The 6,017-nt window shown below is 48.5% G+C and overlaps 1 protein-coding gene across 5 annotated transcripts in view; it reads left to right on the forward strand.

Moving 5' to 3' along the window:
* Window positions 1–528: 528 nt before the first annotated feature.
* Window positions 529–6,017, forward strand: part of HVCN1 (hydrogen voltage gated channel 1) — a 36,390-nt gene continuing 30,901 nt past the window's right edge. For 2 of the 5 annotated variants that reach the window (XM_004379079.2, XM_023733812.1), the window contains exons 1-2: window positions 800–837; window positions 1,285–1,374. The gene's annotated coding sequence lies outside the window, so the exon portion shown is untranslated. Of the gene's footprint in view, window positions 670–799; window positions 838–1,284; window positions 1,375–6,017 lie in introns of those variants that run through there. The other 3 variants (XM_023733809.1, XM_023733811.1, XM_023733810.1) reach the window with 3 other exon arrangements.

The raw sequence follows: 6,017 nt of genomic DNA on the forward strand, positions 1-6,017 counted from the left end.
GGCAGAACAACTGATGCCAGGTGTGAGCAGCACCAGAAATGAGGTATGAACAGAAGCTGGGCAAGGGAGGGCCCACAGGGGAGGACCATTAGCGCTGGGCCCAGAAGGTAGGGAGGAGTTGGCCAGGATCAAGGGGGCCCAGCCTCCCAGCAGGAAGGCTTCTCCTCTTGTTGCCATAGGCTTTGAGCAGGGTACCCCCGCTTACCACCAGCCTCAGCCCCCATCCAGGGGAGCGCTGAAGGACTGAGGGTGCCCACCCCCCATCCGCTGCATGCCCGATACTGTTCGGGGGATCAGCAGGGCCACTCGGCCACCCCTAAGGAATCAGGAGTCTCAGACTCAGGGTGGCCTGGGACGGGTTGGTGGGCTGCCAGAAGGCAGGCCTAGCTACCCTAAAGTGTTCGTGGCCTTGAGGGGGCGGGGTGGCTTCCCCCTCCCCTGTCCAGGCGGAGGAAGGAAGTGGTTCCCTCCTCCCACCCCTTCCCTTAGGCTCGCCTGGGTGCGGGATTCTCGTGATTCTCTCCCACAGGCGAGACCTTTGGCCATCTGGAGGACTCCAGGAGGCCCGAGCCCAGGACAGGGAGGGCGAGCGGCGCGGGGAAAGTTTGAGACAAACAGGAAGATTGACAAAGAGACAGGCCAGTACAAGGAGAGAGACACAGACAGGAGGTGAGATAGAGACCAAGAGTCGAAACGGAGACGCAGAGTTAGAGGGAGGATGGAGGGGACCAGGCCCGGGACGGGGGCGGAGCGGGGCGGGAGGAGGGTGGAGCGGGGCGGCCCGGGGCGCAGCCAGTCTCCAGTTGCTGCAGTGGCCGCAGGCGGGCGGGGCGCAGGGTAAGTGCTCCGCGGCGAGGGGCGCCCCCCTTTGGCGCGCAGTTCCTTCTCCAAGGCCCCCCGGCCCGATCACTTTGAAGAGAGCTAAGCTCCCATCCCCGCCGCTGACCCCTTGCCGCTAAGGCCATCCTGTCCGAGGCCCCACGGAATCCCAGAGGGACCCCGGCCCCAGTCGCCCTCGCTTCTAGCGTTTCCCAGCGCAGACCAATGCAAAGGGCAACGAGGAAGGCGGTGCTGGGGTGCAATGGAGGGGAGAGCCTGAGACGCCCCTGCGGGACCTGGAGGGAAGAGCCTCTCTGCCTCGGTTATCTCTCTTGGAAAATGGGCGTGTTGTTAAGAATCTCCCTTTTGTGTTTTGAGGGCTTACCTGAGCCAGGTGCCTTCACCTCATCACACTCCTCACAGCAATGAAGTGAGGTAGGTACAATCTTTATCTCCCCCTTACAGGTGAGGCGACCAAGAGAGGCCAGGTCACTTGACTGAAGTCACACAGCCAAAGGAGACCGACCAGAACCTCCACCAGGTCTGTGTAAACCGGTAAGCCCTTTTATCCATCATCGCTGCCCTGCCAACTGCATGGAGAGAAGTGGTGGTACAGGCAGTGCTGGGTGTCCCAGGAGGAGGCTGAAGTGAGGAGCTTACCCATCAGGAAGGGAGGGAGGCACTGTGCCTGCACCAGGAACCCCCCAGGGCAGCAAATCCTTCACCAGGAAATACTTTACACACCCACCTAGTGGGGCAAAGGATGCTGAGGAGGGCAGCATAATGAGCATAATGTCCAGGGCTAAACCCCAGGACAGAGGAGGTGCAGTTTGGAGCAGGGAGCCTCACCCAGGAGCCCCTCAGGCAGTTATCTGGCATCTCCCTCCACTGGATGCCAGGGCTCTTGCAGGCTTAGCTGTGTGACTTCGCCTCGCTAAACCTCAGTTTTCTTATCTGCCCCATGGGTTAAGCACAGTAAGTACCTACTTCACAGGATCGTGGAGAAGATGATATGAAATGGTTCTTGTCGGCATAGCCCAGTGCCTGTTGCCCCCCTCCACTCCATCCCGTCCCTCTGAAAGCACTTTTCTGTTCTGGGCACCTTTAACCTCAGGTTGGTCAGGGCACTCTGAGATCTGCGGTATTTTCGGACAGCCCCGCCAGCCTCTGAAAGCATCTTGAGTAAAACCAAGGCTGGGGGCAGCGACTTCTCCTCATTTGACTCCCCTGGGGGAGAGACTGGGCCCAGCCTTTGAGCTCCGCCAGAGTGAGTTGAGGGTAGGGTTTTGAAAATCTTTGAGCTGCGGCTTGCACAATTCCAGAACTGCTCTGCCATCCCCAAGCCCTCCCCCTCAACTGGTTAGCAAGAAGGAGAAATCCCAAAATATTTTTGCTCCAAAACCCACTCCCCTCCTAGTCGCTCAAGCTAAAATCTTGGTGCCATCTCCACTCATCTTTTTCTCTTGCCCCCACATCTAGGCCATCAGCAAGTTCTACCTCCAAGCATATCCTGAATCTGACCACCCATCTTCATCCCAACCTCAACTCCCAAGTCCAGGCAACCATCATCTTTTGCCTCCCCACTGATCTCCCTGTGACACCCTTGACCCCCAAATCCTCAGCATTATCTACCAAGCCTCTACATGACTGGGCCCTGCCCAGCTGATCTCCTGCTGCTGCCTGTCTCTCCACGGTCCACTGCAGTCACGCTGGCCTCCTTGCTCTTCTTTAGACGTGCTCAGCTCTTTTCCCTCTTTGGCCTATGCTCATGCTGTTCCTTCTGGCAGGATTGCTTTACCCTGCAATCTTCTTACCCCCTTGTAATTCAAGGAGCACCATAAGTGTCACCTCCTCAGGAGTCTTCCCTGACCACCCCAGCTGAAGGAGACACACACACCTGCTCTCTATCCCATTACTTTGTTTTCATTTCTGCCCAGTGTTTAGCCCTGGGTGATGTTATCTTGTTCCTTATTGTCTCCTTTGCTAAAACATCAGTCCACCAGGGCCCTGACCTTTTTTTTTACCCTTCACCTCTGGTTTTGCAGGGCCCAGCATAGTGCCTGCCACATAGTAAGTGTTCAGATAATTTTGTACAGTTGCTAGCAGTTTACACAACCGTCTGAGTTCTACTTTTTTTACGTATCATTGCCTAACATCCTTCTTTCCACATTTCAACATAGATCTCAGAATTATTGTTCCTTTTAACGAATACTGTCTTTCTCATTTTTCCTGAAAGTGGACACATGGGCTGTTTCCAGGTTTTAGTTAGCCAGAATACCTAGCTTGGCTTTAATATCTTTGTCCAAATTGTGCATTTTTTGCTGTCAAATGACTTCTTTGAGGTATAGTTCCCAAACTGATGTCTTCAAGTCACGGGTGTGATCATTTTGAAGGCACTTGCCTCTTTTTACCAAATGGCTGTTCAGAAAGATTACTCTCAGCAAAATGTGCAAGTTTTCCTATAGCACCACAAGCGTTGGGTTTTATTATTTTTGTTTTGTTTAGTTTAATGGGAAGGGCATGATCTTTTTTAATTATGTGTCTCCTGAATTAGTGAAGCTGGATGTTTTTCTAAGTGTGTCTCCTGTTTCTATTTCCTGTCTTGCAAAGGTGGGGGAACTCTCCAGGGCACCTTAATTCTTCCTTTCACCTTTACTTATGGTGATGGTTCCACTTGAGCCCATCTCGCGAGAGGCAGTGAGGGCCCCCAGAGGCTGGAACTGGGAACGTACCAAGCCGAACTCTGGTTACAGTAGCTGCTCCATCAGTCAACCAGCAGTAAACTCTTTGAAGGTCCCTTTTGCTCTTGCCCTGGGTTAGAGAATGTGGGGAAAGAAAGAACTTTTTTTTTCTTTAGGCTTTGTGAATATTTTCTTCAAAATGGTAATATTTTATTTTTTAATTATAAAAGGATCACATGATGTGTAGGGTTATTTGTTAGAACACTGGGGCCGTAGAAGATTAGGAAACAACGTAAATGTTGGTTACTAGGTTGCTATGAGTCGGAATCGACTTGAGGGCAACAGGTTTTGGTGGTGGGACTGAACAGATGAAGGGACATTCCTGCAGTGGGTCCTGTGCGGCCATTACCACAGGTGTACTTGATCTAGAACGCACTGATATACAGTGATCTCTGAGATATTGTATTAGTCTATGAATGCTGTAACAAATTACTACACACCTGGTGGCTTAAAACAACAGAAATTTACTATTTTACACTTCTAGAGATCAGAAGTCCAAAATCAGTCTCATTGGGCTAAAATCCAGTTGTTGGCAGGGCTGCGTTCCTTCTGGAGACTCTAGGAGAGAATCTGTTTCCTTGCCGTTTCCAGCTTCTAGATACAGCGCACATTCCTTGGCTCGTGGGCCACTCCCCCACCTTCAAGGCCAGCAGTGTAGCATTTCTCTGACTCTGACCCTCTTGCCTTCTTCTTATAAGAACCCTTGTGATTACATGGGCCGACCCGGATAATCCAGGATCATCTCCCCATCTCAACATCCTTAACTTAATCACATCTGCAAATTTCCTTTTTGCCATGTAAAGTATCATATTCACAGATTCCGGGGATTAGGACACAGGGGCCCGTTATTCAGCCTGCCACAGATATGTTAAAGGAAATAAGCAAGGGTCGGAGCAGAGCACATTTGTTTAAAAAACAGAAAAGAATATATAGTTCTGTGCTTGTAAAGGCATAGACTACCCCAGAAGGCTGCATAGGAAACTAGTAGGAGTGGCTGCTTCTGGGAAGGAGAACGGGGGTAGGAGGAAGACTTACTGTTCATAGTAAATCTTCTATGTATTATTTACATTTTTTACTGCATGCATATGTCATCTATGTTAAAAATAAGTGATTTTTTAAAGTAACAGAGAAAAGAAACAAAGAAAGGGAAAATACCCATCCCCTGCCAAAAAAAAATCACTGCCTTTTTCCTCAGAGATAACTACTTTGAAGAGTTTTGCTATATCCTTCTAAACTTAAAAAAGTACACACGATTTTTTTCTCTAAATCTTATATATTTTGTTGTTGTTGAGAATATACACAGCAAAGCGTACACCAATTCAGTAGTTTCTACGTGTATAATTTAGTGATATTGATTACATTTTTTGAGTTGTGCAACCATTCTCATCCTCCTTTTCTGAGTTGTTCCTCCCTCATTAACATAAACTCACTGTCCCCTAAGGTTCCTGTCTAATCTTCCAAATTACTGTTGTCTATTTGATAGATAGTTATTAAAAAGAGCATAATGCTCAAGGTAGACATTTTTTACTGGGTAAGCTAAACTCTTCAGTTTTAAGATGTCTTCAGGGGCTATTTTTGGTTTAAGGTTTAAAGATTTTCTCAGGGCAATAGTTTCAGGAGTTCATCCACCCACCATGGCTCCAGAAAGTCTAGAGTCCATGAGAATCTGAAATTCTGTTCTGCATTTTCCTCTTTTTGATTAGGGTTCTTCTATGGAATATTTGATCAAAATGTTCAGTCATGGTAACTGGGCACCCTCCAGTTCTTCTGGTCTCAGAGCGAAGGAGACAGTTGTTCATGGAGGCAGTTAGCCACACATTCCATATCCTCCTCCTGTCCCTGACTCTCCTTCTTCCTCTGTTGCTCCAGGTGAATAGAGACCAATTGTTGTGCCTTGGATGTCCACTTGCAAGCTTTTAGGACCCCAGGCATTACGTAGTGAACCAAGAGGTAGAGCAGAAGCACTAAACATGTTATTAGGCCAATTAACTGGGATGTCCCATGAAACCATAACCCTAAACCTTAAAGCAAGGAACCAAATCCCATGAGGTATTTGGTTGTACATAAGTAGCCTCAGCAGCTACTTTTTTTTTTGTCGTTGTAAATATAGCTATCACACAACTTTTGCCAATTCAGCTTTTTACAGGTGTACAACTTATTGGCAGCAATTACAATAATAGGCTGTGCAGCCCTACCCTTAATCAATGTGATATTTCCATCACCGTTAACCTCCCTTCTCCTCCTTCCTCCTGCCTGTGGTAACCACTAATAAACTTTAGTCTCTATGCATTTGCCTTTTCTTGTCTTTTTATATAAGTGAAGTCATACAATATTTGTCCTTTCGTGATGGTCTTATTTCACTCAGCATAATATCTTCAGGCTCCATCCATACTGCAGTGTGTATCAAGATTTCATTTCCCCTGCTGGCTGAGTAGTATTCCATTGTATGTATGTACC

This window comes from Trichechus manatus, unplaced genomic scaffold (assembly GCF_000243295.1).
Source record: "Trichechus manatus latirostris isolate Lorelei unplaced genomic scaffold, TriManLat1.0 scaffold00061, whole genome shotgun sequence".
NCBI lineage: Eukaryota > Metazoa > Chordata > Mammalia > Sirenia > Trichechidae > Trichechus > Trichechus manatus.